Source organism: Epinephelus moara, chromosome 6 (genome assembly GCF_006386435.1).
Source record: "Epinephelus moara isolate mb chromosome 6, YSFRI_EMoa_1.0, whole genome shotgun sequence".
Lineage (NCBI taxonomy): Eukaryota > Metazoa > Chordata > Actinopteri > Perciformes > Serranidae > Epinephelus > Epinephelus moara.
In genome coordinates this window covers 17,676,428-17,698,778 of record NC_065511.1, presented here as the reverse complement: position 1 = coordinate 17,698,778, position 22,351 = coordinate 17,676,428, and positions in this window count along the sequence as shown.

The following is a 22,351-nucleotide window of genomic DNA, read 5'->3' as shown; positions in this document are numbered from 1 at the left end:
TTGGGTAAAACTCCACATGCGATTTTTTTCTAAGTGTGTCCCAAAATAGCTCCAGTATAATTGGAGAAACTGTTCCTTGTGTGAGCTCGGGCACCTTTGTAAATGACAGTAAGCTGCGAAGTGAGCTGTTCCAGAGGGTGAATTATGTGAGTGGCCCAAACCTGTGGAGTGACTTATGCACATCTGTTTTGCAATATCACAGCGACCTCTATAGGCGAGTCATATATCGCTTAAGCTTGAAACAAGCTTTCCTCCCCTCCTCCAAAAGAGCTATAATTCACGTGGAAATACTTGTACTCTAACTGTATTATCACACACAATACATTATGCTTTACAGTTTGATTTAAACTCATTGCACCTTTAACTGCATTACGCGTGCGCAGATTCTACGGGAATACAAATAACACAAGTAGAAGTCACTTTATTTATGGGAATATTATGACTCTAAGTTCACATAAAATATAGTAAGAGAAATATTTTTCGTTAGGGGCCAAAATCATCTTTCGTTTTCACATAGGAATCTGCAGTAAATCATCTAATATTTGGAGATGCAATATTATTACCTCCTAAAAAAGCCTGCACAGCTTTTAAATTAACTTATTACAAATAATTGCACCAGTCTGAAACATTACAGCATTTGCAAAAGTGATTTATTTCTTTTTTTTAATGCTTGGTAAACGTTGACTAGACCATATCTGTGTGGCAGTAGGAGGGACGTCTATGCGCATAAATCTGCGTCACTTAAATGGCCATTCGCTAAACAGTCACGCAGTGGAGGAAAAATTAACAAAGGTCAGTGAGGGTTTTGTTGACCGGAGCGGGGTCATTCCGCTTTTATAGCTACATTAACACAACTTAACTCACAACACAAACACATCAGCATATGCAAATGGGTGTCTCTTGGTGCAGGAGGGAATAAGGAAATGCGCAATAATTTTACTGTAGTGAGGAGTTTAATGTGTCAGTATTATTTTTCGTTGCATGAACTCAGATAGCAATGCAAAGAGATTTTTTTTAAAGAAGGTGTTCCGGCCCCTGTCATTAGATAAAGGTTAGAAATCACAATAATATTACGCCATCTGACTCTCGCCAATTTCACTTATGCTCCAACACGTGCTTTGGCAATAATGATTCTAATATTGCGGCGTGGAAAAAAAAAAAAAAAAAAAAGGCAGGTGTGTAAATTTCATATTCCCCTCCCCTCCCCTCCGCGCTCCATTTGCACATGACATCCTCTCATGAGCTGGCTTTTGGGGGCTAAAATTAAATAACCTCTCGGTGTCCCATTTATTTCTTTTGTACTGGAACAGCGTGAGGTTAGCGCAAAGGCGTTAGCTGCAGGCCATAATATTGTGTTCCCATAATATATACAAAATTATTCATTTAGTAAGTGGATGTACAGTGGATTGTCTAATGGGTAATGAGCGGAGTTGGAGCTGATAATTAGGCTGTCACTTCCAGCCATTTCTTCCCCGTATGCCCTGGGCCACGATGCAGGGGAGGGGAAGGAAATAAAGACCATGAAATAAAAAAAAACAGAAGAGTAGATAAATGAAATAAATGTAAATATAGAGCTTAAGAATAATGCTCTTTGGGATTATGGAGGTAAATACATATATTATCTGGCTTTAAAACACTGGTTCTATTGTTATACACTGTAAACAATGATTATATTATGGTAATTGCTCCATAATGGTTAAAGTGATGAGATAATTCAAATTAATAATTACCATACATTATATCAGAAATCCATTTACTCATTACACGGCTGAAATAAGAGTTGTTTTGCTGTTTTTCTAAGGAAATAAATAAAGAAAACAACTCATCAAAGGTATTTCCAGCAACCTTTGAAAGGCTTTAACTCTTTCAAAGGCTAGAGGAGGTTCTGCTATTTTCATCTGAGCACCGAGAGCTGAAACCTACTCGGGAGATATGTAAATTGTGGCTCATGCAAAGACAATAAGTTGTTGACCCTAAAACAATTTAGCATTCTGTGGCAGGCTGTGGCCCCCCATAATACCACAGTCTTTTGTTGGCGAACAAGAACCATCTCCCCCTGCAACTGAGACATGTCACACTGTGGCAATCCATTCATTTTAGTGGTGAATTGTGCGCTGTGACAGTTTGTGTGAGTGTGTGTGTGTGTAGCAGGGAGAGTGAGGAGGAGAGAGGTGACTGCATGGGGAGGAAAGTTTATCACTGTCTTGTCTTTTTAGGCAGAAGCAGGCCATTCTTACAAGCGACTCGACCCCTTGTAGCCCCAACAACACAAATGTCTTTGCCTCTTCCTGTCCCCTTCACCCTCCTCTTCCAACCCCCGCTTCCCTTCAACATCTCCGTTGTCTTTTTCTCAAAGATGCCCGCCCATATCTGCGCCCCTCTAATCCATTTATCTAGTTTCACGAGTGCAGCACGGCTCGCACGATGACACAAAAGCCATCCCCTGGCCCTGGCCCCGGCCCCAGCTGGGGGAAACACACAACAACAAGCAACAACAAGTCAGTGGAGCCCCGGCACTAGCAGCCACAGCGGGGCCACCATCGAACCCTGCTACACCGTGTTTAGCTGACTACTTTGCTCCTGCTCCTTGTTTCAGCGACACAATGGCAGTGAAAGGGGACGAATGCCTTGGTCACAGGCTTTTCATTGCAGGAGCGATAGGCTGCTGTAAGACACGATTCTTGCCACAGGAAGAGGTTGGCGGATTCGGTTGGAAAAGGGAAAACGGAGGGAGGGAGGCTCTCGGCACGGCTACACTCAAACACAAATAGCAACAAGGAACTGGTACTTGCCTGACAACTGGCTGGCTGACTGACTCACTGCCGGTTCAGCAGCAACTCACAACAACTCAACAACCCGTGCAGACCCCTGCCGACACAAAAACCTGGCCTGGCTTATAGATATACTAGAAATAAACACGGTCTCTCGCTCATGTTTGCCTGGTTTCCTTTCATTTGGCCACTCAAAGCGACATTCTTACGTTTTGATCGGGCAAGAAAGAGAGGAAGAGATAACAAAGCGAGGCAGGGAGAGCAGTCGAGTAAAGTTTTCTCTGTCTCAGTTGAACATTCTTTCTGACTCTGAGTGAAGAACACAGGAAAGCTCTTTCACTCCTCTCCGATGAGGACAATATGCTTATTTGGATCTCAGTCAAAGCGTCGTGCCAAATATTGGGGCACTAATTAGCTGGCCTAATCTAGAAATATTATCCTCAAATCTGATATATCCTAGTTGAAATGGTCTATTTTAAGAGACCTCGGCTGAACATGGAGGTTCATTATTATCTTCTTGTTTGCTACATGTTTGTTGATCAAAGTTATTTCCTTGTGTCTGTTGTTGTTTAAAGGGCATTGACAGGGTCCAATATACACACATAAGCGCTCGTGTTCAGACACACACACTTGTACTGGAGTTGTGCTTCTGTTCCATTAATGACTCCGCAAACCAATTAAAGCTGGTCTGTCTTGAGTTCTCCTGAAGTATCCGTACATAGCGGCTCCACCAGAACAGAACTATATTTAGGGGAGAATGCCTTGTGATTCCCCCCCTCCCTCCCTCTCTCACACACACACACACACTCCCTCAGTCTTTCTATCTGTAACACACACAAACCCATGCGCAATGAACACACAGAAGCACGAGTGTACGCGTGCACACATTCCTGGTACAGTCTGTTGGAGGATCAGAAATATTTTGCCTTAATTATCCTTCAGTATGGATCATGTTCTTCAGGAGGGACTAGTAATGATGGGGGTATTTATAGTCATTCATTTCTCTCCCTGTAATTATACACTCCTCAAAATTGGGGTTTTTACATTTGGCATGTGCTTGAAAAACGTAAATTAGACAGACAGCACTGTTGTTGAAATCTCTTTGAAGTGAATCCCCTCCCCGAACACAATTTGATGGAAAGTTTTATTCTCTGCGATACTACTTCTCATCGTTAGCCGAGAGTTTGTTTCCCAGCGCTAGTTGAACAATGTTTCCTCAGTCCTGATGTGGTGTTGGTTCACTTTGACATGATAGTGCTACGTCAATTTCTCCACAGCAAAATAAATTTACAGTCGCAGCACGTCACACATAACAGATTACCTGCTTATGACTGCAATCTGTAGAAAATTATTGTTTTTATTGGCTCCAAAATTAGAGCAATAAGAAAAGGGAAAATGATAAGTGTAGCAATGTTTACATATCAGCGCTGTGCCAAGCTTTCCCCCAAGAACAGGTATCATAACAGTGGGTTAGCTGACACTTATTTGAAGGCAGTTGTGTGTGTGTGTATGTGTGTGTGTATTTTCAATAATAAAATGCAGGTTGACATGGCAAGGAAGCCAAGGGCCTCGTGCCCCCTTTTCTCTCCCTGCACAGATATTTCCACAGCGACAGATAATAAAGTCTGATTTTTCCTGCCTTCTTTTCTGATGTGATGCCATTGTGGTTTGGGCTAATTCCAGGGGGCTGTACAAAGGGAAGCGCGGCCATCTGAAGTGTCATACTGCAGCTGTGGCTGAAGCACAGGAATTTCCATTTAGTAGAGGATGCTTCCCTCGCTCTCTGTGAACACTCACGAGCACATGTGCAGCGCAGAAGGTGATATCAAATGCAACTCACCATCTTAGTCCCTGCTAATGTGAAATCTTTTCTCCCTCTGTCCAACTCAGCCTGTCTGCGCCATGTCTGTTTCTTTTCACTGTGGTGAGAGATGTCCATTTATAATGTGTGAATGTGTGTTTACTGAGGCATTGCAAAATTATGTATTATATTTATTCCACTTTGTCATGATTATTTCATGTATGGAGAGTAAAAAGTGCCATTAATTCCAGTGTGACAGATATTTTTTTATAGCCCAAATCTAACTTAGAAATGATCTTTTAATTAATAATTAAGCTATTGTTTCATTTTTTTGTTGCTTTTTTGTTGTGCAGGAACTTCCTGTATTTTTGCTCATGTCTTCAGTGGACTGCATTTTTATTTTAATATGTGTAGTTGGGACAGTGTCTTGCTACAGCATGATGAAAAAAGTTTTTAGTTGACAAATGCATGATAATTTTCTCAAGGATTTGGACGACCAAAGACATATGTTACATACAAAGGTGCTTTATGAAAAGTCAGTCCCTTATAACATAAAACAGATGTTTAACATTCAGTCAATCCTGGATAATTTTAATTTCAGTCCCTCAATTAATCTGCAAACCCAAATCACCATTATCAATCAAGACCATCTCAGACCATGCCATTGATGCCAACGCCACCTCTCAGCTCTGGTTATCAATAATTTCTCCAGAAAGGAAACACAAGATGTATTACACCCTCCATCCCCTCACCCACAGCAGACAATTACAATGTCAGAAGCTGTCACCTAGTGTACAGTAGCCAGTACATCCAATGCCGGGTCACCTGCCAAAGCTGAAACAGAAGAAGAGCAGAACAAGAACACAATGTGTTGGAACTATCACTTCACACACACGCAAACCCTGAACTAAACAGAGCCGGGCGGTCAACAGCCAGACTACCTCGCAGTGATACCTTTCCCCTCTGCTTGAACTGGAGGCTCTTTCTTCACGCCTGCCGTTCCCCCCGTACTGTACCCCGTGTAATGTTAGCCAAGACACATGGCGCAGAATGCCGGGAGTTTCAACAGAGGATAGTTATGTCAAATATTAACTGCGGAGCTATCGGCCATAACAGGCACTAAAGTGGTGTTAATGTATGTCATGCTAATTATGTAAGTATTATATCAAGTATGCAACATTGAAAAAATAATGTCAGTCAGTCATAGTGCACCAACTTTCGTTCTACAAAGATTTCTATGACTTTTAAGCAGTTCTTTAAGCTCCAGTGATACCTCCATCATACACAGGCAACCTTCTGAAGAAGAAAATGTTTAGTAAGGCCATAAGAGAAGTGACAGTTCCGATGAAGTCAACATGGAAAGTAAAATGGTGTTCAATGGGGGAAAAATGCCATTATAGAACAAAAAAAATGTTGGTTGGCTGCCGACAAAAATATCCATCCACGTAGCCTTAAAATGTTGCATGTGTATGACAGCCTTTAGATGTTAACATTTGTTTGATCACATTTTATTAAATCACATCATGTCTTGTAACTGCCTGGCTAATGTATTCAAAGGGGAATCAGCACAAAAGGACCTGTGGCCATACATGACCTCAAAATGAAGAATATCACATAGTGTTGTTGTAGCTGTAATACCAACTGTCTCAGCCACTGACATGCTACGCATGTTACCCCTGTCGTCAAAAGGATATTCAACCACGTGCGCCATTTTTCTTGAGCGAAAAGCTCATTCTGCATGCTGCTAAATGTCCTGAGATCAACATACGCTATTACTGACACACACACACACAAAAAAGTTCTGGATAGGCATACAATATGTATGAGCTCTGTTATTGAGACCATGTGAATCACGCGAACAAAGCATTTTTTCATGGCAAATCATGTTCACATCAAAGTTTAAAAATACACATCCACATCTTGAGGAAATGCCATCACGTTTTCTCTGTGATCTGTCTGGGCACATCTGTGGCCAATACTGTCTAGCATGTGGTCAGCTCAGTTTCTATTGCTTTATCTCTGCTTCAGTCTGCAGGAACAATGGCAGTGGACCCTAGGCTGCTGACGTTCACATACACAACATGCATGCAGCCATTTAGATATGCGCATGCTGTATACTCACAAACATGCATATTAGGGATGTGTGTGGATATGTGTGCATACATGCATGTGCAGTTTGCGTGCAGCCATGCACACACACACACACACACACACACAAAAAAACACACACACACACACACACACACACAAACACACACACACGGGCTTGGTCAAACAATATCTCGCATGACATTCAGTTAGCTTGCGGCCCACATCACTTAACTGTCAAAACTGCAGCGAACACTGAACTCTTTCATGCAATAAGCAAACGTTGTCCCATTGTCGAGACTCATAGTTACTCAGAATATCAGAATATGTATACATAAATATATAGATGAGTTTTGTGTGAGTTTTTTCTGGTTTACAAATACTAAAAGTTTGAAATAAAGACTTTGGAGAGTTGTTTGATTTATCATTGGCAAAAAGTTTTTTATTTTTTTTTATTTTCCTCTAATCAATCCCTGCTGTGGATAGAGCAATACTAAGGCAATAATCTGCTTTAGCATGCAGTAAATTCACCAAATAAGTGAGGCTTGTCTCTTGGCTTAATCTGTATACATTGGCCAAGGGGTATATATTTGCTCATTTTTAAAATTTCATAAGCCTGTCGATCCATGCACAGCTTGTGTGTCCTTCCATCCCCAGCAATTTGCAGCATGTGCCGCTGGGCCTCTATGCATGAAGAAAAAACGGTATATGGTGCTTCGCCTTTTAACTAAGATTAGTACAGTTCTGATGCACTGCAGCCTTTAAAATATGTATCAAAGCTGTTCAAATGCCAGCAGTTGGTATGTGGCAGGCAGGGGTGGCAGTGGCTTGGACGATTGGAGTTATCCCAACTTCCAAGTCCTCAGCAGGCCACCCCCTGCCTGTTGTTGGCTTGCCCATCATCGCAATCACCACTTCTTCACATGAGAAAAAAAAAAAAAAAAAAAAAAAAAGAGGGGGAAAGAGTGCAGTCAAGAACGGAAAGAAAGATGGAGAGATAGAGGGACAGAGAGAGGGATGAAGGCAAGAAGCGTGGTGGCTCTATCTTGTCTCTGAGCAAGGTCTGCCCCTTGATTGCCCAGCCGCCTTGCTCACCCTCCCTCTCCCTCTCCCTGTCTCCTTCCTCTCATCTCACTCTCTTTCCTTGGGAAAGCACTTGCTGAGAAAATCTTTATGAACTCCTGGGCCTGTCGGCGATGCTGGGGCTGCTTAAAACCTGCCAGTTTAACAGCTGTGTGTATGGGCTCGGCCCCGGATAAAGCACTTGGAAGTGGCAGGGCTTACACCATAGGGTGAGTCTTTATGAGGGGCCCTCCTGTGTGGCGGCCGCTGCTGGGGCTGTTAATTGGCACACTCTGAAGTGCTGTATATCTGCCCTTCATAATCCAGACACAGGCGGAGGCAGCGGGGAAAACCAAACGTTTATCCAACGCTCAGGCCCCAAGCTCTCTGCTCCCTCACTAGTTCACTAGTTGTTTTTATAGTATATAGGCACATGTACCATAGGCTTGACCAAATGCACCATTATACTGACTGTAATAATATGTGATAATATGTAATTTTAAAAAAAAAGAAAAAACTTTTTTTTTCTCCCTTCAATATTTAGGTGTTGATATTTACAGATCAACACAAGCTAAATAGCATGGCCTTTGACTATATGGTTGTGTCAGTGCAAAAAAAATGCCATTGCATTAGAGTAATAATAATAATACTATCAACACACACAGCTGCAAACTATTACACACACACATACAGTATACAGAGCCCCACAGGAACACCAGCCTTGCGTTAAGCAGCTTGGCCCTGGTGCACCATGGGAGGAAAATAAACACACTGGTCCAGCTAAAGACCCCAGGATGCCATTTCCTCCTCAGCTGTGTTTTCTCTCGTTCACATGCTCTGGCGTTGGATCTTAATTTCTGGAAAGACTTAGGACCAACTGGTAATAATGGCTTTGTGATTTAATATGACATATGATCCTTTTCCTTTGAAAAGCATTCATCTCCCAGATTCGTTTGATAAGTCAAATCTGGATTGAGTTGACAATCCAACTATCATTGGGATTTAAACTGTTTTATCCATTTTCTCCTACCTACTGAAAAGCACCTGAATGCAACAGCAGATTTTAAAACAGTCCACACTCTCTGTATGTTCAGTTTAGGCTTTTTTTTGTGTGTGAAGTGAATCACTGCACAATGCTGAAGGAACTTTGACAAAACTAAAAAAAGATGAAAAATTATGTCATGTTTAACTGAAAATAATGAAAACCATTGGCTTCAGAAAGGTAATGTGATGTCAGACCAAAAACACAAGCTCTGTCTTAGTCGTTAGTACACTTCCATAATGCATATTCTATGTACTTACCTGCATGGTGCGTGAATTTTGACTGGGTAGTGTGGTCTCAAATCAAAGCGCACTTAAGGGAAATGATGATCACAAGAATTTACAGCTTTTCTTCATCTGCTTGTCGAATTGCGACTGGGCGAGCATCATCACCAACATTTGACTATCTACTGTCACTTGGCAAAATATATACTTGCTGTATCTGGCTTTTTTCTCACTTGACTTCACTCGTATTTATTTATTTATTGTACTTCAAATGAATGGGTTTTCATGGCATGTTATCATTGTCTATGGCTGATACTCGCTGTCACCAGCTGATCTACCAAGTTAATGATAGTGGCCGCATTTTGCAAATGTTTACAACTTGATAAGCATCTGAGCACAAATCTCATACTAAAATCCTCTCCAGGGAAGACACCTATTTAATTTGCATAAACACCAAATGTTATGAACATAGTTTACGCCACAACATATGTAACGTCAATGTCTGATGATAAAATGTGCCGCTGTTAGCTAGTTAGCAATCTAACGTTAGCATTTGTCTCATCTATTGCTATACCAAACTGTTACAGAATTAACCCAATTTTTTTTTAAAAAAAAGTCAATTTGCAATTTCCTGTGAAAACGGAAATGTATTTTGACAATGCATGTAACAGGCAGAAGTTGACACAGTATCCTAGAACATCAACAACCAACACATCGAGGGTACCTTGCACATCATATGTGGACGTGGAAAGTCCATGACCAAACGCTGATATGTGACGAGGCTGGAGTGACAATGTGTTGGACAAACAGTTCCACCTGTGTGATGGAAGCAGGTTACAAAACAACTACTTGAACACGGTTACAATTAAAGCCGTTGAGCAGTATGAGTTCAATCTAAGGTTACATTAAGGCAACAGGAATAATTTTGGTCAGCCCTGACCCAAAGATTTTAGTTATGGATGAATAAGAAAAACTTTAGCTAAAAATGATAACTTACCGTAAAGAAAACATCTTCGTATGAGTTGAGTCCAAATCAGAGTTCTGTGAAGTTGGAAACAGATGGAGATGCCTTCCCACTGCCCCAACCACAGCACCCTTACTTTCCAATGCACTCCTTCAATGTCAAAGTGTTCCTACTTGTGTTTCCTTCACTTTCTCATGCTGTTTTCCAGCATTCACGAGTAGTTGCATTAGTAGTATATGATAAATTAACATATATTTCACAAATTTCAAGGGACATGGCTCTGATTCATTTTAAGTAATTTCAGGAAGCCAGGCTTTCATTTCAGATCACCATCTGACAGCACATTCTGCTTATTGCACACAGTGCGGTGATGCCAGCAGTCATTCTGCATGAGTTCCTGTCACTTTTTTTTTTTCAAATGAGAAATGTATCAATTTGGAATGAAAGGCTTAATATCACTCCACTCATGTATTTCTTCTGGAAGTGACATCAGAGCTGAGTCAGACCATTACGTCAGGCCGGCATTAAACTTGTTACGTCAGTCTGGCATCAAACTTAACTCAGCGGGCAGCTCAGGTAATGTGTCAGCCTTGAGTAAAAGCAGCATATGGGCCAGTTTGGAGGAGAGATATTACCAGTGTTGATAATCTTCTTTTCTCTAAATGCGTTCCAGCAGTGCATCTCTGGGGCCATTTGGAACAAACTGTGATTTTGATGGGAGAGAAGACAGAAGACGAGCCACAAAACCTGCTCATGAACCTATGCACTCAGCAGATTTTGCTCATATGACAAATTGATTTACTCAAGCTACATCCCATTCCAGCCATTGCTACACATGATGCACACATGAAAGACCCAAAAAAAAGTCAGCCATCAGCACATAGCGGCGGATGACATGTATGCCTAGAGACAGCTGATACGATGAGTGGCTCCACAAAAACGGAGAGGACGTGTTGAGAGCGCACAGCGAGGACAAAAAAGTTGGACGCAGAAACAAAGTGATGTTATAAAGTAGAAGAGGAAGAAAAGGATTAAATAATCACAAGATAACAGAAGAAGGAGAAAAAAGAAAAGTGGGGAAAAAGAAGATGGGAGGGAGAGGACAGGAGAGGAAGGAACGGCGGGAGCTTTAGAGTGGATGAGCAGCCCATAAGGTTGCCAGATGAGCTTCAGCTTAACCACAATCCTCAAAACGGAGACAAACATACGCCAGTGTCTCCTGTATGCCTTCCACTGACGCCCCTAAACGATTGTAAACATTAGTTCTCGAGAAAAGGGAGGGCTCCCCGGGGCCACTTCTGTGCACTGGATCGCACTACCTCAGCAGTGGTGCTAGATAATCACCAACAGATAATGTTTGGTTAGTACAGACATTTCTGAGGACTGATTTCACCGCTGATCGTGAAGGCAGTGTGTGTCAGAGTAGCTTTACCAAATGACTATGAATGCTGTAAACCTGGAGCTTGTGCTGCTATTGTGCTATGGGGTTTTCTGCTTGTGGCTTCAACGGAGCTGACTTCGTCATTCCTCTGTCATTATTGCGGACAATGCCCTAACCCTAATGAGAAGTTAATTAACAGCTTGAAAAGGGGCCATGGTCTGAGGTTAGATGGCACGGGAACATTTTGAGAACAAAAAGTGATACATATATATATAGTATATCAAAAGCCCCTTTTCCACCGCAGGAACTTTTATCAGTTACCCGGGATTTTGAAAATCCAACGAAATTACCCGGGGAAACAACTTTCCCTCAACCCCAAACTTTCCCTGAAAAAAGTACCTAGTACAGGGGTAGGACTTTTCAGATTACCCAGAATTCTTGAGGGGTGGGGCTGTTTGCTGAAGAACGCTGATTGGTGGAACACACACTTGCAGCGTTCTGTACTTCTGTGCCAGTGTGGCTGCAAACTTTATTGCATTTCTACAAGCTTCACTTCATTTGTGTTTTGATTAAGGATGGGTACTGAAACCCGGTACTAAATGACGTGCAGTGGAAATGCAAAGCACACAGATTATCAGGAATTCTTTTACCCAGGTAAATAAAAGTTCCTGGAAATGTTGGTGGAAAAGGGGCTAAAGTTATTCCCCTGAGGCTTTTTTGGCTTCCTTTATACTTGCCTACACAAATATTGTAAGTTTGTATACATCGCACAACACCAAAACACACCTAGCAGCAGCATAGTGCATCACGCCACAATTATTATGTTGTTTGTGGCTGGCAGGCATGTTCATGTGTTGCAGGTAAGAAGAACTTCTTTGTAACATAGGTCAACAACATCTCAATTGTCCCCTGGTGGCTGGATGTAGTATAGGTCATAAACACCACCTCCGCCATGTTAGCAGTACATCAAATAAAGAAGTGCACACCAAATACGTTTTACCCAAAGATGGTTTCTGTCATTTTAAGTAGTTCTTCTTAACACTAATTTATATTCAAAGGGGGTTTGACATCATGAGTGACAGCTATGTATGCCGTTCCTTGTGCTCGCATCAATGGCGATGCTCGTGATTGGTCAGACAGGTGTAAGAGCAGGAACTTGATACCACCAAAACTCTGGCTCCAAGTTGGCAGCAGCAGTATCCAGGATATTTTAGCTTCATTTTTCTACAATGGAAGTCAGTGGGGACGCATTGTCAATCTTTACATACCATGTCACAGGACTCTGTTTACTGATTGGTTGTGAATATTCTCTGACTGCTATTGCCAATAAAGGTTAAACTATCCCCAACTTTTAGTTTGGCAACACTTTACTGCAGAATCAAACAGCTGGAGCTCGGAGCAGCCGGCGCAGCTTTTCATGGCCATTGCATGGCAGCTCGCCACAGACCGCACTTCGCCACTGCTTGGTATGTTTTTTCAGCATGAATCATAAATAAATGCGTTTTTGCCAAACAAAAGAGCATTTCAAATGACCTGTGTAATTCATACAAATGATATCAAGTCACATGAAGCTGACAAACCATGTGTGATGTACTGCATATATATATTTAATTTAATCTAAAAAACCTGGGGTTCACACACAATCAAGAGAGATTTGTAAAAATATATATACATATATTTATACCACAGGCAGAATGAATGGGAATTAACTGTAAATGGTAATTTAAAAAAAGAACTCATTTGTAGTGCAGGAACCTCTCTACATTATACATTTTCCTCATCATATTCCTGCCAATGTCATAGGTGTTTATGTCTTTATGTTATTGTGGCCTTGAGGTTGGGTTTCTGAAGAACTCCACATTGCTCTGTATCAGCTAATTATTTACCAGATTTGACACAAAACAAATCCAACCTCTCTGAGTTTACGTTAAACAGGCCGTGGCTCTCTGGCGTTCCTCACAGATGAAACATTGCGTATGTCACACAGAGTGCGTCTCCCTTTGTGCCTTGTTTTCATCCCTGGAGGACTACTTTACTTTGTTTGAAGTCTCATTTATTTTACCTACGTATCAGCTTCAGAATTGATTAGGCCTTTCGTACAAACACCCGCAGCACAGTGTTGGTTTTTACATGGACATTGGAGGCAAGTTCCTCCTTGCCTGAGCCATTAAAGACATAGCACGTCTTGACATTATTACCATTTCCAAGCTTCCCCAAAGGAATACAAGAGGAAACAGAATGTAAACAAACCAGACATCTGAGAGGAGATATTTGATTCAAACTTTCACATCCTCTTCTCTAAGGTTGCTTGAAAATGGAAACCTGGAGTTTGTTTAGATTTGCCTCCGCTGGGATTTAACATTTTGCCCCTAAGTATTAATTGGTGAAGTGGCAGAATGTCCACAGCTGCTTAAGGTAACTAGAAATTTTAGAATGCTAAAAAGTAAATACCAGATGTAATGTACACTGAGGCTCATTTTAAATATGTCCCTGGCTGTAAAGTTAAATATGAACCACACACAGGTCTTTAAGGATCTCTATACGGGTTTGAATAGCAGCCAGGCCCAGAAATGACTGTCTGACTCACACTGTGATTAAAATCCCCTCTGTAACACCGCCTGATACTTGAATTAAACAACCATCTAATTAGATTACACCCTTTACGTGTGACACTGCACAGAATCTCTCATGTGTTATTCTTGTTTCCATTTATATTATTTACTGCTGTGATTTATTGTGCTAGGCAAAAATGCGCACAGAGAGCGGGATCGGGTTTAACGTTAGAATTTGTCACGTATATTTACAAAAATAAGGGGCACTTGTTATTAGGTCACGCAAAGTCACCTTGGGGGGAGAGAATTAATATCATAAAGTATTCAAGAACATCAACAAGTCAAGATTCAAACCGTCTGGAACGGCGGCCTGTCTAAACAATGAGAACATTGTTATTTTCGTAAACCTGTTGACACAAGTCATCGAGGACCATATTATATGCCAGACAGCTGTTTCGACATGAACTCAGAGGCAAAGACGGCAAAGAAAGAGGAGAAAAATTAATGTGTAAAACCTCAGTAAAGTATGATTACATTATCCAGTGTCCCAGGCAGTATACTGTAATCAAACAATTACAGGGGAGCAATTTACTGGGTGACTACTGCTGCACCAGTCTGCTGGTGACAAGGCTCACCCTCTCACACGTGAGATAAACAGAACAATTACCATTATTAGAAGATGGGATCAAGTTTCATGGTTTGACCTATAAACATGCATAAAGAGAGAGAACGTTTTCAAAAGACCCAAGCAATGCTGCTGAAGAGGAGGTTTCCCATGTGGGCCTGTAGCTTCTTAACCACTGATGGTTCAGGGACAGCGTTGGGAAACTACATTAAAACTGCAGATTTCCAAACCACTTCCTACTTCAAGATGAAAAGCAGTTGAACTACATCTTAACTACTTTCAAAAAATGATCAGATTTTCAACGCAATAAGGTAGCTAAACATCCAAATATCATGGGTAATTATCACAGTCTGAGCCTAGAATTTCATATTGGTACACCTCCGACAAACTGAACTGACAAAGGAAAGTGTAGGTGTGTTTGATTTGGGGACCAGGGCAGGCCAATCTTCAGCAAGGCAGCCTGAAGATATGTTTTAAAGAGACGATAGGGAGCAATTGTTGAGGTGGAATCAGGACAAACTTCTAGGGAAATTCATAGTATTCGATGGCAGACATCTTGGTCGCAAACCAGAGGTGATTTCAGTCAAATAGCAGGAGATTGTCGTCAATGACAACCATGGCAAATGAGCTGTGGCATTGCGCCACACTGTATGCCAGATAACATCACAAGAATACTATGAATATGCAGTTTGTAATTAACTACATAAACTACATGAACCGAAGTAGTTAACAACTGAAAAAGCTACTTAGATCTGAATGTAGTTGCCACCCAACTACTGCAAATTGTAGTTAAACTAGTAATTAAACTACTGTGGTTAACTACTCCCCAACACTGGTAAGGGAATATGGTATGGGTGTGAGGCATATTTGCATCTTTACATGTGATAAGGTGCGACAGATATAAAGAAAAACGCAAGGCAGAGGAGACAAAAGGAAATAAGAAGACAGTGGAAGAGGGCGGAATCCCTTAATGAAAGAAAGTGAGCGGTTTGTAGACCCATCACGCTGCTCTAAGGCCGCCACTTGCTTTGTTTGCCTCTAGAGAAAGAATGGGAGTTAAAAAAGACAGGAAAAGAAAGAAAGAGGGAGAAGTAGAACAAGAAATGTAGAAAGTGGCCCCCTCTTGGCAGCCCAGCGCTGTCCAACAGACATGCTTTAGGGGTTGCATTGGTGGCATTCTGGTAGAGAATCAGGGTAGCATTCATCCGAGCATGCCACACAGAGTCTCTGTGGCCAATCCACGCTGGAGGCCCTAGGACAGGGAGTTTGTGCCGCTGAAAGCTCGGGACAACATAGCTCGACAGCATCTCACACACACACACACACACACACACACACACACACAAACACACAAACACACAGCGAGAGAAAAGACAGGCTGGTTTCCCACAGGGCAGGGCTGAAAGCTACACCATGTTCAGCTGGTACAACATGATGAAAGTGAACTGGAACACATTGTGCTGGACTGCCACCGAAGGGACATCGCCTCTCCGGTGATCTTTTTTAAGCATGAAGCAGTGAGGTTTTTTTGTGTGTGTAAGCCCTATAATGTCAACTGGAGTTGTTGGAAATACTGCTGCCATGTAGCCATCAATCGATTAAGTGACTTAAACTTGTGCAGCAACTGTTGGACAGTGAGGGATTTCTGTAAGTCTGCTGTAAGCAAGTGCCGAGGCATCCATGAGCGCTCATAGGAAGCCATTTTGCTGCAACACAGCTTCCATCTATTTCGCCATGTAATTACTTATTAAATACAGAAAAGAAAGAAGGAATTTCTACTTACACTGAAATGTTTGTACATGGTTTTTTTAAATTTATTTATTTAAACTTTTTTGTTTTAATTGCTGTTGATTTCAAGTGGATAGCATAAAAGATATTTTAGATATTTTCTAGCATCATATTGAAACTATAAAGGGATTCCAACCTACTTTTCCAATGTTGAGGGTACTTAAATGGACACAACCACTTCCCAGCAGTGCACATCCCTCACCCAGATGGATACATACTTTGTGTCAGCCATGTTTTGAGCAAGATTTTGTGTGTTAGGGTCAAAGGCGACCTCTTGACACAGGGAGTTTATACATGCTAATGAGGGCTGCACTCTAACCTCATCGCTAAGTGCATATGGCGCGCACACACAGGCTGGCTTCTTGTGTTTATGTGGGATCAGCGTGTCGATTATTGAACTGAGTGGTGAGGAGCTTTCAGCCGGAGACCCTGAAACAAAACAAAACAAAACAAAAAAAGAAGGAAGGAAGAAAGAAAAGGAGGAAAGTCTAAAGATAAATCCCACTTTACACACAGTTTGAAAAAGGCGTAAAATTCATCTTGAAATTTAAAATATTTTCTGGGCTGTACCTTGAAGGTTCAGGACAATTATTGAAAATATATATAAATATAAAAAATTAAAAATATAATTGCAAAGTTTACAGCAGTATTTAGATTTAAATGTGTAATATTATATTATTTTTATCCACCCTTATTCAAGGGGGCGAACTTTGTTCATCACTAGAGTTTCTTTTTTGAACACACACACACACACACACACACACACTCACACACACACAAAGAAAAAAATGCTTTGGAAAAGTTGCAGCTTTGAAAACTCACTTTTCTCAGCCAAACTTCTTATACATATTTGCAAGAAATCAAAGCCTCTTTGTGGGGCTGGCCCTAATCCTTTCTCCGGCACATAAAGGATGTACCTTTAAACTGGCTTTCACTCCTCTGACAACCATGCAAATTGGTGAGAGGTAGGATGCCATCTCATTGACATTGTTTGTTAGAATAACATAGCACAGGGGAAAGGTCCCGTCTCAGGCATTCCACTGAAGCCCTCCCCTCTGTGAAGTTGCCTGATGAATTGTCACAAGCTTGTTATTTGCCATTAGTTTCTAGCATTTCTTCCTTCTGTTGGCCAAACTAATTCAATCTTTTTGGGGGGTAATCTCATTGAATCCCCCCAGGAGGTTTTGGAGAACTTTTCTCCTTTTTTCCCCCCTCTTATGCACCACATAGTGCTCTACCTGACCCAGTTTATTTAGATACAGTTTCGTCCTTGTGTTATTATCTCAAAACAGTTTTCTTTATCCAGAGATTTTGTAATCGTTCTATAATCACAGTAACTAAACTTATTATGCTATTCTAGATTCTTTCTTCCTGTTGTCACATTTTAGTAAGACAGTTGATCATTCAGACAAATAACACATTAAAAGTTGATTCAAACTACCTCACTTTTAACTGTAATATAGCAACACCACAAACTGCATTATTTAAAAGGACCTTGTTCCTGCCTAAATTTTAGAATATATAGACATTAGCATCAAAATAAAACAATACATTTTTTAATACTGGCCAAATGATGATCCCATATCTGCGTTCATTCTGGAATAATAACTCCAGATTCACAACTCTCCTGTGACAGACTCCTTCAAAAAGGACAGGGATATGTATGTTTACTCACAATGATCCACCCTAAAGGGCATCAATCAGAAGTCACATTGTAATAAGATCCAGAAGTGTGCTCAGATCTGAGCAGGGCACTGCTAACAACCATATCCTTTTGATAGCAGTGTGACTAAGAGTTTAATTTGGGAGCAGCCATCACTTCAAAGGGAGATGTGAGTATTTTCCTGCTTATTTGCACCCCCAATGGGGCCTATACATTATAGTATAACCATGCCTCCTCGGTCCTCCGCTCATGCACTAATGCCATCCTGATTGCCTAATTTCTCATGTCAGCAACTTCTTCTGGGGAGCGAGAGGAGGACAATTAGGGGACAATTGAACATGATTGTGATGGGAATGTTCTGTGCAGCAGCAGGCAGCCCGCAAGCCGTCTCACTGTAGGCTGGTTTTGGTTAAGAAGACGATGCATCTTTTTTTTTCAATCCGTGTTTTTCTCAAAGTTCATCCTCAGGACACATCAGGAAGTGACTGTGATGGGCAGGCAGTAAGCAGTCACAGAGGGAACACCACGACTTCTAGCTAATTAAAAACATTTAGACACTCGGAGCAAAAAGGGTGGAATCACGGGTGGTTTGGTTTGTGTGACGATCCATGTGGCTTTGTGTATGCGTGTGTCACACCTTACATTTAACTTGTTTATTTACTGTAGCTATCTTGGGATTATGTATGGGCATTGCTCACCGTGTATTTGCATTGAAGCATTCTTTTCAAATTCCATGATAGATGTGTAGTGCACCAACTCTTTGTCAAATATTTGCCTTTGTATTAGAGGAGAAATACAGCCCTGTGGTGATGCACATTTCCAATGAGGTTGCAGGCTTAAAAAATAAGTTGAGATGACCATCGGCAGGATATTACAGCATAAACACTTGTAAAGATTAAACTTCTTTAGAGACAAATTTGACCCACTGAGGTTACATGTACTTAATGTGACTGTGGTTGCATGCTCTGATTAGTTAAGTGTATTCATGTGGCAGTGGAAGGAGCTCATTTATAGAGAAGCTGTCATGTGCTGTTTAAACCAAAGCCAAACGTTGGCATATGGGCAGCTTTAAGGTTTAGAACATGTGGTTTCATATAAAGACGGAAACACTGCTCCCAGCCTGCCACCGACCCAGCCGCTACCAGAAAACTTAAATCTACGAAGTTAAGGATGGGAGATGTGTATACATGATGAATTCCAATACTTTTAAGGCGCAGCTGTTTTAATGGAAAGCTGCAGCGATACACTTAACTTTCTAAGTGCTATCTCATTTCCAAAATGTCAAAGCTCTTCAAATATTTTCCAGACAACAAACTCACTCCTGTGTTGGGATCTCGAGTTTCACTGATACAGTATGTCCTTGGTTAGTGCAGTGATAAATGCCCTGTTAGCAATGCCAAAAAACACAACATCAAAGCAATAAGTGAAGGTCTAATAATTCCCAGTCACAGCTCGACAGTGGCATTATCTGGTTTTGAGGCCGTGTTTGTATTATCTTCTGTTATTGGACTATTTGTCATAAGAGAGCACTTCCCTTTGTTCAAACAAACCAGTCAGTGTTGCAGGTCCGGAGCGAGGGGGGCCGAGAGCATTCTGGTTTATCTTACCTCTGGACAAATAAACTATAATGCTGACTAATAACTGGCCTGGAATGTGAGGAGAGCTTAACTCTGGACTCAGTGTGTTGTTAAGCATAATGAATATTACAGGCCCCTCTGTATACAATGCCAAGGCTGGGTTTACTTTACTACACATGGCTGAGGCCTTTAACTGCACATTGACCCCTGGCTGAGACAGCAGAGTTCACTTACGCATAAATAACAGACTTGAATTAGCATAATGATAAAGGTGACGACTCATGGGCAACTTTTCAACGTAGAGGTGGTGGGAAATGTCATGTTAGGAAGGAGAAAATATACGTTAGGATAAGGATAACATACTTATAGAGCGAAAAAGTATATACACATTATTTAGAAATATGGTCACAATTCTTGGCAAGAAGTACGTTACAATTACGAGTTATGGTTTTCTAGAAATTATGGGGAAACATAATACACCTCTGCGCTGTGATATGATGTAGAATAGTATCTTCATGAAGCTGTAAGGGGCTGTGGTGGGGCAAATTCTTTATTCATACTGAAAAATATTGCACACACATTGTAGATTTTTCCCATTGCTATGCTGGTAAACGTATCAAAGTTATTTAATTTCAGTTTAACACACAAAAAGGGCATTATGTCCATAAATAAGCAGGCAAAAAGGTTCATGCCACTCTGTGTTATGAGGAGAAGAATAGCGGAGTAGCACGGCTGTCCCGCCTGTCTATCGTTAACAGCAGAAGACACAGCGAGGCCACTCGGTGCCTCAGCGGGCTGTAGCTGTCAGGCTTTCCAGCGAGTCGACAGCCCGAGTGATAAGACCACTTTTTAAAAAGGAGAAATATCCGCCTCTCCTCCCCTTTAAGAGGAAATCTGCTTAAAATACCATGACTGTCTTGAATGTGGCTTATGGAAGGGTGTGATCATTGGCGGCTGCTTTAAGGGTAATAAACTCAATTCACTGACTGTCTCCCTCTGTTCGAGGCCCAGTGACTGGCACAAGCCGTCAAACGCAGAGTGGTTGTCACTGTTTCCATCCCACCGTTTGCCACATATCTGCCTTGATGCCCTCAACGCTGGATAAGGAAGAATAAGCTTCACTGTGGTGATATCAACTGCTACAGTGCCAAGGAAGCGATCAATACATTGAATGAATGTTGTGAGCTTTGCACTCATGTTTCTCCACAGAGCGATAATGTCCTTCATGGGGAGGGTTCCATACATATTTACACAATGGTTTTATGAATAATGGCAACAAGGGTGGAGACTGACAATGAGATCAAGGATGAGAGGATCAAAACCATATCAGGGGTGAAGTATGAAGGACACTAGATAGGTTACAGTTTGAAGGAGTATTTCCCATCTTCTGAATGTATGCTGTCGTGGCAGTGTACAGCTCGAGCTATAGACACACAGCCCAACTCCCCTGAGCCCTCTGTCTCTCTCCCACCCCTCCGTGACCCAATTCCCCCGGGGTTTCCAACTGCCTGTCAAAGTTTTGCACCAACTATCAGAATGGGAAGGGGTTTCTGCAGCGTGAATACCCTTTGCGATCAACCGAGTTGTAGGTATCTATTTTGCTTGGAGTTGCAGAACTGAGGCAACATTCTGATGAGGACGTGTGGAGGTCAACACCTTGGTGAAAACAATGACAGATGCAGTAGCACGATATAAATTCACCATGGCATCCAGCCTCAGCTCCAACTGTCAGCAGCATCAGAGGGCATCAGGGGAGCCCTCTGCAAAAATGAGGGGGGAAAAAACGAGCAGAGGAGGAAGGCAGGCAGAGTTTGTAACAGTGTCTATTACGCTGCAGAAGAATTTGCCTGGGAGCTCGGCTTGACAGATTAGTCCAGCGCCCAGATGGGGCAGTGCATCGGTGAAACAAGAGCTACTTTTATGAGGTACGTAACACAAGCCTGGGGTAGCCACGGCAAGGCCCGGTAAGCGATCCCTTGATGAAAGTGAGGGCAGTGCTCCACCTTTCATGTTTCCATAGGTTTTATTTGGAGCGCGCACAGACGGGGCTGCAGACAGAAATGACAGACAATTAAGATTGCACAAAGGCAAGGGAAACTCAGTATCGAGCTACATGACCCCTGCTTGCCGGCAGTATTTCAATGCATATGGCTGCCTTTTGTAATGAAATTCTTAGGGAAAACCTGTGTGTGTGTGTGTGTGTGTGTGTGTGTGTGTGTGAGAGTGAGAGAGACAGAGAGAGGGAGAGAAAAGAGGGCCTGAAGCTCAAGCGATGGGTAAAACATGCAGTTATATATACCTGGCAGATTCCAGTTTCTAAACCCACCTTCATGCATCAAAGAGCCAAAGCAATAGACGGGTGTGGGATTAATGTGGAAATAAACCTTGGGCTTTCTACATATCAAAGACCAGATAAGCTTATGAAGTTTAATTCATATGTTTTATTCCGCTGAAAAACGGCCATTTGTGATGATGGCTGGGCTGTCCCGGCGGAATGATAGCACGCCGATAACGATCCGGCGCCAACACTTCAACTGAATCCATTTCTAAGGAGAAAGGAACAGGTTTGAGAAATATAAATTAACCTCACCTCGCTGAGAGTGAGAAAAGGAGGGGGGGATTCTCCCATGAATGTCCACTGACAGGGATTTCTTCATCCCAATAACTAAGACATCTAGTTTGAGCCATAAAAGGAACGATGGCGCAGACAGGCAGTCTGTGGCTCCAGACAGAATAGAACATTTTTTGGTGGCGAGAGATGTCTAAATCTGGGAATGGATTTTATATTTCCAGCGTAATATCAAGGGCGAGCA